The 12,763-nt window shown below is 47.6% G+C and overlaps 1 long non-coding RNA gene across 1 annotated transcript; it reads right to left on the bottom strand.

The window, feature by feature from the left end:
- Positions 1-1,202: 1,202 nt before the first annotated feature.
- Positions 1,203-12,400, bottom strand: LOC135828457 (uncharacterized). The gene is made up of 4 exons (XR_010555673.1): positions 12,217-12,400; positions 8,182-8,250; positions 2,279-2,338; positions 1,203-1,524 (listed from the first exon to the last, which is right to left on the bottom strand). It is a non-coding gene; the product is annotated as an uncharacterized LOC135828457 (long non-coding RNA).
- Positions 12,401-12,763: the final 363 nt, after the last annotated feature.

Raw genomic sequence — 12,763 nt, 5'->3', positions numbered from 1 at the left:
CTTGCAATGATGACCCCGGGTTTATGTACATGTATCATTCAGCTACCGTTGTCACAATGGCACAATGGCACTAGTTGACAGAACACCTGTACAAGTGCAGGCTGTTTATCTAGAATTTTCCAAAATAGCACTCCGTACTTTGAGGCTGCAGCCGTTTTGCATGCAACGTTGTATGTGTTGATCGGTTGACAGCATGTGACAAAGCCAAGGACACACTAGTGTATCAGGAGCACTGTTTTTTAACACAGTGCGTCCCCCGCCTTGTAACATGCTGTCAACCGATCAACATGTTAATTTATCAAACAAGGCTTACCTATACCAACATTATACATGTAGGGCTGTGCATGCTTTCAAAATTCTTCCTTGTTGAAGTAGAATATCGTGCTCGTGGGGGCTTTAGTAGTTCCTTTGCCAGATGTTCTATGCGTATCTCAATGACATCAGTTTGAGCACTCGGGCGAGGCACATTCGGGCCTACACATGTAGCCTTGAATTCTGGCTTGGAGGCATTATTTATCTATTTTCATGGCTGCTAGGTTCATCCTTAGTTGAGAGTTATTTCTCCGTGATTCGCTGATGAGTCCACAAAGGACGAAACAGCTAGACAGTACTAGTGCTGTCCCCAGATCGTGTATTATAAATCCATAATACTGACGCTCAATCTCCGGACAGCTGTTTCAAACTTTTTAGGTCTCATCAGTGGAGCTCAGAGCGGGAGGTTATTAAACATATGGCAATACGGTCTATATGAAATGAACAAAAAAAGCAATTTGAAAATGGCTCAAAGCATCAAAGTCAGCGAGCTATCTGCAAGACACGTACAAAGAGAGCTTTGCACGAAGGCAGATACATATTACATATACCTTTGACACTAACCAAAAAGAGTGCTCAATCAAGTCAACGCAAGGCAGCGTAATGCGGTGATTGAGTCTATAAAAAGCTATAGTGACATGTAGCCAGCCCCCCAGCACAATAAGCTGACTTGCATCATGCTAAAATCGTTCACACAAATCTCTTACAATAATTATTATATAGATTGCAGGATAGGGTGGTTGCACCAGGAAGTGCTGTCTCTGCGATAGTGGGACCAGCTAAGATTGCAGTACAGTCGTCCACCATCAATCCAGCACTTCATTGGCCAATGCCCTCGATACACCAGCATGATTTCCGGGATTACCATTCATCGACACATGTCCCCCCCCCCCCCCCCCTCCAGTTCTTCGGCACCTGACCCGAGTTCTATTTGGGCCGCACTACTTTGTAGCAGTCATACTATAGTACTAGAACTGGATGCACGTGATATCCACTGGAATTGACGCTGGCCATGAGCTGACCCACCGTCGTGCCTCCCAGTGTCAATTTTGCTTATGTGATCCTACCACAATCTGGAACATTATCAGTACTCGCCTCTGTTGACTTGCCAGCACTAGTTCTGGTGGATCCGGGCATGTTTCTGCCTTCTCTTCAGCATGTATTCTCCTGCAGGTGCATCTTTCACCTCCTTCTAATGCGTGAGCACATTTTCTGTGGAGATTCAACGACACATACACCAGAAAATACAGAACGGAACAGTGACTGCCAATGCAACACAAGTACCACATAGACCTAAAAACTCATAAGCACCCTGGGAGTTAGATGCATTTACGGGCAGTATGCCAGGATTTGCGCAGCTAATTTCAAATCAGATTAGCAATGCTGTGTGCTACCTAGGCGGCATCTTGGACTCAAAAACCAACCGATTGTGGTCCAACCCAACTGACAGCGTTGTTGGTGGGTTCCGATTGGCAGGTGTTGGATGGCCGTATGATCCATGCGTCCCCACAAGCAATGAGAAGTTAACAATGCCACTAAGGATATAATATCGCGGACAGCAGTACAATGAAACTGGGCCATTCGTTATCAGCAATATCAGGGGTATATCCCATCCGATAAGACGTACAGCTCGTGTGTGGCGGACTTTACAGCAGGTCCCGACATAGCTTGCCCGGTGCCCTTTACTACTCCTGGGCCAGAACTGTTGTACAATATTCAAGAGGGTCTAGCCTAGTGAGTGTGAGCAGAACCTGGCAAACCATATCTCCAAGTGATTCACATGTTGGTATATTCTCCGTTATCATACATCAATTCCGAACAATTTGACACCCGAATATTCTCGCACCACTACTGGTGAAGTATTGATCACAAACCATGTTCCATTTGACTTACAAAAGGAACTTGCAAAAGGCATGAGAGCACTGGAATCTGTAAAGACTCTCACATTATTAGCCACCATACATACCTTTCGGGAAGTCATGGCGTGTTGGAAGCAGAATGCTCGGAGAGCAGAGCTGAGTGAGATCTGCATACAGTAACACAGCGACAATGAATCACATGAACAGAAGGAAGCAGTCTTATCCGTACACATCTGAGTATGCGCTTATGGGAGGAAAATCCGTGCGACAAAAGAGGACCGTACTATGCAGGTGTATGTCGTACCCGGGTACGTACTAAGTGAGTTCCACCGTACGTATATAATTTTATTGCAATTGAATCACTTGACTGACTGGAGCCAAAAACATCAATTGGCACTTACTCCGGTTACCCGAATGTTTCGGTACCACTACCATTAGGTTTGTTGCAATCGAACCAAGTCATAGTTGTGTCATTTTCAATGCGTTAGGTGTTACCTGACGTGCTCAATGCATCAGCCGCTATGTCGGATTCCACCAGCCATGCACCAAACTAGGCGCAATGTGCACACTGATGATGGTAGTTGTCACACAACGAGCAGTAGTCAAAGTGAAAGGACTTATTGCATGAGATTTTGTTGTAATTTGTGCCCGTCAAATTGTCTCAGTGTAACTAGTTTATCGTTAGCTTACGAGTTTGTTGTTTGAATTTGCGTTCAGTTTATTTATTGTTTATTTGGCACAGATTTTCTGTGCTTTTGGTTGGTTGACGTCATGAGGCTACGCGGACTCGACTCAGTCGCGTATCCTTCTGCAGATCTGGCTACTTTTTCGGTTGCTTTTTGGATTCCTTAATTGATGCATGTAGATTAGTGTAGTACTTTTTTGGCTTCGTTTGCGCTGCTGTGGGTGCTTTGTAGGCGCACGTGTACGTGCACGTTCTGCTGATGAGAGCGTTTCGGCTTTCGCTGGTTGTTTCTTCGATATTTTCCTTTTCTGGGTACTAGTAGTTGTTGTTCCTTCCGTGATGGGCGGGTAGTTTTCTTTCTCTCTTGTTTTCACCTGTATCGTATATTTTCCTGCAATGTAAATACCACCAAACTGAGTTGTGTGAGCCTAGTCGGTTGGATCAAGTGTAGGCGATCACGCCAGGATAGATACGCTGTTTTGATCCAGTGGCGGTGACAGATAATGGCCACGAAGCCAAAGTTCGAGGAGAGATTGTCAGCCAGCTCGGGCTACAGACGACAAAAGCCAACGTCCCGCTGGATACCGCTGTTCTGGGGGCGAGAAGCTCCGTCTGGAGCATTATACATCAGCTGAACTATGCCACGCTGATGGTCAGTCATCAACGACCGTCAGAGTGTGAACGCTTCCGCGCATCATGCGTCCCGTCCCAGCCTTCGACTGGACAGAGGAACTGAAACGCTGGCCGCATCTCAGTGACGTCGTACCTGCAAGCAACGAGTCCAGAGTGGATCTATTGATTGGTCTTAATCCGGAACAACTGCACATTTCACTTGCCGAGCGATTCCGCAGTGAGGGAGGTCCAATTGCCAGGAAGATACAGTTGGGCTGGGTACTGTTCGGCGAAGGTCCGACTGACAGCGCATCAGAGATGGCGGAACAATCACTACTGGCTGTGAGTGACAGTACACTGATAAACACCGTCAACAAGTTCTGGGACCTCGAGAGCGTTGGCATGCAGGCCAGGAGCACATCATCCTACCTGACTCCAGATGAGCGTGAGGCTGACGCAATGACCGTGCAAAGTCTCCACCACAACGGCACACGGTTCGTTGTCGGCATCCCATGGCGAGGCGAAGGTAGCAAGCCAAACATTCAGCAGAGATCGGAACAGTACGCCAGGAAGCGACTCTGCTCGCTACACCGTCTGTTCCAGAAAAATCCTACTGTACAGCTGCGCTACTCAGAAGTGCTTCAGACCTACCTGAAGAAGGGCTACATTCACACAGTATCAACGTCCGCAGTTCAGGCTGCTGGTGTCGACCAGTGGATTCTGCCTCATTTCCCAGTAATCAGAGAAGACAGGCCACAACAAAAGTTCGCGTGGTGTTTGATGGCTCAGTCAAGGTGCACGGAGAGTGCATCAACAATCTCATGCACACCGGTCCGAAGTTGCAGAGTGCAGTGTTGCCACATCATTTTGGTCAAATATCAGTAGGGTGAAAAAATAAAATGCATCATCTGGGGGCTTTGCTCCAGACCCCCCCATAATAATAACCCCAGTATACACATGCACACAAAGCGCACTGTTAAAAATCACGGTTCTGCGTGAAACTCAGGTTGAGTTTTCAGATTTTTCCCGAGACAGAATAATGATTTCACTTCAAGTAGCACCTTATTAGGAGATGAGAGAGCAATGGAAACAAACATGATGACCAGTAAAAGCAAAAATCTGGATCATGACTTCTAATTTAGTTCTAAACGAAGCACAACGACAAAATGGGACATTTTCATGTCTGTCGGCAGGCCCTCGGAAAAGGTCAATTGTCGGCGGGTCGGGATATGCCTCCAAAATCAGCAGGCTACTGACATGTCGGCAGGTGTGGCAACACAGAGAGTGACTTCGTGAAAGTTTTATTCCGCTTCTGTCATCAGCCGATCGCACTCGCCGCAGATATCTCTGAGATGTTCTTACAAGTCGAGCTGTGCGAGACGGATTGCAAGTACCATCGGTTCATGTGGAGTGAGTCACCACAGGACCCAGTGGTGTTCTTTGAGTTCTGCCGGGTTGTATTCGGCATGCGTGCATCACCTTACCTCGCAGGAAGAGCACTGAAAGCAACGGCAGAGAAATTCAGTGGCGAGGCTGGCGCTGAGGTAGCAAAGGCCATTGATGACAACTTCTACGTGGACGACTTGCTGATGTCGCTACCGTCAGTACAATCTGCAATCGTCGCTCGGCGTGATCTTCAACAAGTTTCACAGCGTGGTGGTTTTCACTTGCGGAAGTGGATGAGCAATACGGAAGCGGTGTTGGATTCCATCCCACCGGAAGATCGAGCCAGCAACAAGATGATGACCAAAGCCAGCAGTGAACTGCCACCTCTTCCTCACAAGGCTCTTGGAGTCGCCTTGGAGCCAGATGATGACCAGTTCACATTCATCTATCCAGAACTGAGCAACGTCCAGTTCACACGGCGAGGAGTGCTCAGTCATATGTGCCGACCGTTTGATCCCAGAGGACAGCTGTGTCCATTCACCATCCGCAGTCGCGTTCTCTTCCAAACCACCTGCATCCGTGGAACAGACTGGGATAATCCTCTGGACAGTGGTCAAGCATCAGAGTGGAAGCAATGGATCTCAGAGTTCCCAAGTCTGAGAGATGTGAAGGCAAGCCGATGCTTCACCGAGATCAGTTCAGATCAGCCTCTGCACTCCACACTTTCACAGACGCGTCTGCATCAGCTTACGCCGCCGTGACGTACGCCCGACAAGAGCGTGATGACGGGACTGCAAAGGTGACATTAGCGCTCGCCAAGGCAAGACCAACACCTATCAAGCGCAAGACCACCCCATGCTGGAACTGCAAGGTGCAGTGCTAGGCACTCGGTTGAGCTGCTCAGTGGGTGAGGCACTTGATGTTCCTGTATCACGGCAGTACTTCTACACTGACTCGATGAATGTGTTGTACTGGGTAAGATCGCCCAGCAGGAAATTCAAGATCGAAGTCGGAAACCGCATCTCGGAGATCCAAGAGTTCAGTAATGTAAGTCAATGGTGTCACGTCAGCACCACACTCAACCCTGCTGATACGCCAAGTCGAGGTGTTGGTGCGACACAGCTGGCCGGTGATGCAACATGGTGGACAGGTCCAGCCTTCTTGTCCAAGCCCACCTCCACATGGCCCAGTAAGTACATTGTGCTACCAGCAGAGCTTCCAGGTCAATTGAAACGAGAGATCACGATGGTGGCCACTACGCAAGAGCTGCCCACAAGCCGTCTTCATCCAGACCATTTCTCCTTCTGGGATCACCTCGTACGGATAACCACATGGTGCCGACGATTCGTCAACAATGCTAGGCGACGCAGCACGCAAGCCGCCAGTCCTGAGATTGCGACCAAGTCCATAACTTTACCAACTGGGAGAAACGTCTCCGTGCCAGAGTTGACAGTGTCCGAGCTATGGAGTGCTAAGTGTGTATGGATCAGCTTGGCTCAGCGAGAGGTTTATGGCAGAACGTTTGCAGATGTCACAGGAGGCAAGGGCCTCTCAGCATCCTCACCGCTACAAAAGCTTCAACCAGTACTAGACGCAACTAGTGGCGCTGGTGTTCTAAAGGTTAATGGGAGACTTCGCACTGCACACCATCTACCAACCGGCATTCGGACACCAGTAATTTTACCGAGAAGTCACAGAACAACAAGGCTAATCATCGCAGCAGCCGACGCAAACGCCAATCATGCCGTCGGTACGAACCACCCCCTATCACTGCTCGCTGGTGAATACTGGGTAGTCAAAGGCAATGCAGCAGTCAAAGAGCACAGGAGCAAGTGCATTCTCTGTCGGAAGCACTACGTCAGGACGGCAACACCAGCAATGGCGCCGCTGGTCCTTTTTCTTTCTATAAATTTATCCTTGGCTCTCCATCCGAGTCCACTGGTGTGAGTGTATGTGTATACGCCCGATTGTGAGTGAGAGCGTGTACAGTATAGGCAGGGTTCTAGCCAGGAAACTTTCAGTGGGGGTGGGTCAACCCATTTCTCCATGTTCCCTTACTGCCTGGTTACACAAAATCCATCGTATGGGGGCAGTGAGCACCAGGAACGATTGATTTGTAGCCGCATTTTTGTTGTGTGAACTGAAAAAACCCCACAAAAGTCGAAAGATGAGTAAGGTGGCGTGATATCAGGGGAGGGGGGGGGGGCTGTCCCTGTAACATTCCCTGACATTCCCTGTAACTGCCCCCTCTTTCCCTGAATTATTCCTCACGGGCTGCCATGGCATACACAAGTACGAGACATAGGCTACACGTCACAGGTTGCCATGGCCCAGGCTAGTATATGCATACAATGCCTCGCGGGTCCTTATGGCCCAGGCTTGTACGCTGCATGGTATTATTTTGACCACCGGCCCACAGTTACGTCGCCCTCGCTGCCAGGTAAACATGGCTGCCTGTTGTGGAGTTTATGTTCCCCTGCTTTCTCTTTCTTTTCTTGTCTTCTTTTACTTTCTTTGCAGTGTGTATGTGACTTTTGAGTGTTTCCTATTTACAATTGGTAAACTAACTGAGTGAGCGTTTTGTGAGTGATTGCCTCCGGGGCCAGCTACTACATGACTGTTGTACATGCGGCTGCGCTTGTAGCTCTTCATTGTACATGCGGCTGCACATGTAGCTCTTTGTCGTACATGCTGCTGCATTTTTGTCTCTTTGTCGTATCTGCTGTTGCGTTTGTGTCTCTTTGTTGTACATGCTGCTGAAAAGGTGGTGCACGCTGCTGCGTTGTCTTTGAATGCTTTGTACATGAGGCTGCACCGTCTTCTGTCCCCTCCGTATGCACTCTTTCTCGTCTTGTCCCCGTTGTATGCGCATTTTCTTGTCCTGTCTACGTTGTACTCGTCTGGTTGCCGTCTTGTCTTTGTCGTATTTGGTCTTGTCTCCGTCGTATTTGATCGTCTGCCGTCTTTGTCTCCCTTCCCGTTCGGGACTGGCTTTATTACGCACAGGCACCAATTTCGCGTCCACCACCGCACTCTTCCTCACGTCTTCACAATATATTCCCTTGTCTTGTCTGGTCTCGGTGTCAGTTGTCTCGTCGTCTCCTCAGAGAAGGAACTAAATTATACTGTCTATAAAACAAACAAATTGGCATTTTGTTGTGTGGCGCGGTCGCTTTGAGGAGAATAGTTCGTCCCATAAGCTAGACATAGAAACGTCGCATCAAGTTGACGACATAAGCAACCGAATGTCGACTACAAATAAACAGGTGAACACGTGAATAGAGAAGGGCATTGGACAGCAATAAGGTCACTTCATAATGCACACACCTTTGAGATTATCGGGTTGTAGAACGTGCTGATGGTGGCACCATCTTTGACACCTGTGTCCACACGCACCTGTGCATAGACACGCAGCCCAAGCAAGTGGAAGCAGGCAACAATACATACAACTTCTGATGAGCGAAAGTGAGAAAACCGCAACTGAACACCCATGAGTGAAAAGAAACAAAGACTCAAACTGCGATGTCACCATGGGATGTTACGACTGTGCGGAGACCTGAGAATTGGTCGGTGCATACTTGTAATTTCTACATGAATTGTCCAATGAGCTCTCTGCGCATATCAGCAAAGCAGATATTGGACTCTATCACGATGATGCCGGGCCTCGCTATCCTAGAGAACACACCTGGTCCGGTCACATCCTGTCCGATAAAGTGACTCCATCAACAATAAATAGGAGCTTGTATCTAAGCGTTGTCATGAGAACTTCCATTCTCATAACTTTCCCGGCAAAATCATGTAAAAATAGCTTTATTCCTGAAGCTATGCAACCCATATTGCCTAGATCGTTAGGGGTATGCGAATATACGTGATCGATGCATGTCTGGAAAGTGCACAAGCGCAGACTACAGACACTGCGGGTCAGGGGCGTCTGACACGATACAGTCACTATGGCAGGGCGCGAAATAACGGTTGGACATGGGAAAATGTCCGACCGTTTACGGTCAGTTTCCGGATATTTTGTACACACCCGGACAAAGTGTCCGCGCACTTTTTTGCAAAGTACAAAAAAGAAAGGCACGTCAATCCTTTGTCTCATAGTACTAGTCATTAGTGATGTCGTCTGGCAAGAGTAAGCCAAGCACCGCTGATGCGGGTGCTCCTCTTGGAAAGAAGCCCAGAGGAGTCAAGACGACCACTTGTGACAAGTGGGTCGCCAAGTATGATAGGGAGCTTTCAACTTCTGTTTGGCTGAGCTATGAGCGCAGTCCCTCAGATCGTAGCGTTGTCGAAAATTTGAAGTGTAAGATGTGTTCCCGTTTAGTTGATAAAATTCGCAGCAGCAAGAATTTTTCTGACTCCTTCGTCGTTGGCTCAAGGAACCTGAAAACGTCAGCCTTCAAAGATCATGCTGCTTCTGAAATGCATCGCCGTGCCATGGCATTGTTTGGCAAGGAGCAGTCAAGCGGAAACCCAATAGAGTATGCGCCAATCGCTCGAGCCTTGTGCAAACTTGACGACGCAGCAGCAGCCAAAGCTTGCAGTGGTAAAACAGTAACAACAATTTTAATAATGCTCTTTTCACATCGTGATAACATTTCGATGGTATTAATTCTACACTGAACATTGTGTGATTTGATGTGAAAATTTGCATGTCCGGACATGTCCGGCCATTTTTGCAACTGGCAGGACATTGTATCAGACCTCATTTTATCCTTAGCGCATGCCCTGCTATGGTATTGACCGTACCACTTTTTGCCACAGGTACCCCGTGAATTCATAAAAACAGTCATCTGGGCTATAAATTTTCAATTTTTTTGGCTCAGCCACCCCTCCCACACAAGTAAATTGTACTTCAGATGGCTGGCCGTACCACACTAAAATACCTTCCGACGCCCCTGCTGCCGGTATTGAACAATTCTACTATTGAGTGCAAGTTGCATTGACTCGACCAGTACAATACCTGTAGTTATTGACCTGCAACAGTACTTTTTTATTGTCTTGCACTTACTTGCAGCTTCAACTGCCATTCCAGGAGTTAAACTAAATTACTGCAGTCTTCCTTCATACATACTAAGAGTATATAAATATATTCTTGTTTAAACTTTAAAAACATTCACTGGCTTGAGGGACCTATAAAAACAGTTAAAAAGAGTACTCGATAGCTCGCTCGTTAGCACAAAAATCCGTTCGCTACTGCTTTGTTTCTACCCTTCTGACTTATCACAAGACTGTAGGCACGGAGATGACCAATCACATTGCACCTAGCTGGGCCTACATTGTAGATGAGGCGATCAAAGCGTGCTAAAAGAAGTAGAACTCCATATTTAGTGGAGCGGGCTTTGATTTTCCCATCAAAGCACGCGGCCCAAACGGGCTTTGATTTTATGATCAAAGCCCGCTCCACCAGGGCTTTGATTTATCAAGCTCGGTTTTTTTTACTCGACTCGGGCTCGAGAAGGTTGAGAGTCGTGCTTTCAAGCGCGATAGTAAGATCGAAGTGCGTGTTCTCGTCAGAAATCGAATCAAAACAGTCGTGTTCATGTTCTATCAGCCAATCACAGCCCTTCGCGAAGTATTTCACAAGTTCGATACGAGTTTCAAGCGTGGGTGCATGTCAGAAATGTAATCAAAACACTCTTACTCGTGTTCGATCAGCCTACATCACAGCCCTTCACGCTTTGCGCGGCGGGCTGTGATTAGGCAATCTCACACTCGTACTCTTGCTTGATTCCATACAAAAGCAAACATCAGCACATAACACAACCGGACTTGAGTTTATCTGATGTTGAACTAACTTACAAGTTACAAAAAAACATGTAATCAAGGAATACAAAAGATCACAAGTTCAATAACTGCAGAACATACGCATACACTACGGCTGCCCAACCTGCCAGGCATTACCTACGTGTATCTAATGTGCGCACTGCACAGTATGCATTACTGAGTCTGTGGTATGTATTCACCACAGTTAGAGTAAGGGTTTCTAGTACTTTCTACTCTACTTTCTTCAAAGTATCCGATTACCGCCCCTTTCTCTGTGAGGCCTCGAATGAAGAACGACAGGAAAGACTTCAAAAGCAAATTCTGCGTGCCATAACAAACGAATCGAAAGAGAAGACGAATCCGTGAATGGAGTTTTATTTTGTTCTCCGTAAATTTCTCACAGCTTGCACAAAGCGCTCCATTCTGAATTTCCGACTTACGCTATGGCCAATTTGGTGTGGGTGAGCTCCCACACCCTGTTCTTGACCAGTCAGATAATGTGAGTCTGCGGGTCAATAAAACGCACGTAAAGTATACACGGATTTAACTCAATTATTTGCGACTAAACCTCCCTGATATGAAATTCAAGCCTGCTAAAATTCAACTCAGTTTCAACGCCTTGTTTGCAATGCTCAGATACACAAAGTTGGCATGGTGCGCATTCCTTGCCAGTTGACACTCAAATTCAGCTGTTTTGTCAGGTGCCGCCTACGGTATATAAAAAAAGCTGAAGAGATGAAACCCTTCTGTTGGCTCCCGATTTTCACGGTAGTACGGTTTCGCTCCCGTTCCCGGGCTCCATATTCGACGCTGTTGATCATACCGTACTGGCAATATATATGGTCGCAGTGAGGCCATGAAGCGTTACATTGGCACATGTTTACCGCACGCAGGGCGTTACATGCAAAGTCGCACAGGAGCCGTTACACAGGTTTCTATATTGCCGCAGTCCTTTTTTTGCCACGCGGTACACGTGCTTTCACAGTTTTCAGGCTTTGCAGTGCAAACTGCAATGAAAAGATCGCCGCACCCCGCCGGACGCGCGTCACGAACGCAACGAAAATTTGTCGCACTAGCCTGGTCGCGCGTTACGCCGCACCCCCCCCCCCCCCCCCCCCCCCCGCGTTACGCGGCAACATATATTGCCAGTACGGTATTCGATGCTGTTGATGTGTTTATTTTTATTTTTTTACGCTGAAGTGCACAGTTCAACAGAGAACGTAAAGAGAAAACATAACCAAGGGGAAGAACGGGGCAATGCAGAAGGGAGCCGGAGCAGCATGCTGATGAATTGAGCCTACCTCCCCCGACCATGGCTCGCAGGTTTAGCGGCAAGACCGAGCATCATCTACCCAAACAGAATACTATAGGAAATAAGTAGGCATGTGTGATATAGAGGAAGCAAAATGAGATGGTGAAATGGCTTCTATTTGGTAATAGAAAACGCGCAGCCGCTCTTCACCTCTTTCTTTTGTGAGTTTCTGGGAACAAATTATCTCTTAGTACTCTGGTATTGAGGATGTTCGGCACCCCTACTACTTGCAGCAATAAAAAATAACAAGCTAGTTACTGCTTACGATTTTTCCTACAACTTACCGCTTCTCAGTGCGCCCATACGAGTGTTTTCTCCTCATTCTCTGCATCCTTTACCCCAGGAGTCTCGTCCATCAGGCTCAAATGCTTGAGCACGAGCTCCGGATAGCGGAAAATAGCTCGTCGTCCATTAGCGGCTCTAATAGTACCTGGTCTGTCTAGCAACTGCAACCATGATCTTTTTCCAGGAGGGTAAAGCTTCGTCTATCAAACCAAACAATTGCCCTAAAAAATGGAAGAGGAAACAAGTGAGCGAGCTGGTCTGAGCGCGCTACTTTTCAAAAAATAGAAGCTGAAAGCCATCAAAGTCAAAGCATTCTAGTTCTGGCTAGCGCGTTTGTGTATGTCACGAGCGCTAGCGCGCTAGTCGCAGCAAACGCCCGCGCGCAGGCCGGAGTTAGCGCTATTCGTGCTGTTTGCCGCACGCGGCAGCTGGATGGATCACGTGACCCAAGCTGACGAATAAGGTCCGATGGTTCAGCTACATTGAGCCACAAGCATCACTGATCACTGATCAACTCTTTTTTAAAGTTTTTTTGCACCAAAGCAG

The sequence above is a fragment of the Sycon ciliatum genome, chromosome 12, assembly GCF_964019385.1.
Source record: "Sycon ciliatum chromosome 12, ocSycCili1.1, whole genome shotgun sequence".
NCBI classification, from domain to species: Eukaryota; Metazoa; Porifera; class Calcarea; order Leucosolenida; family Sycettidae; genus Sycon; species Sycon ciliatum.
Note: the sequence above shows the minus strand (reverse complement) of the source record. Positions and strands in the feature narration are given on the sequence as shown.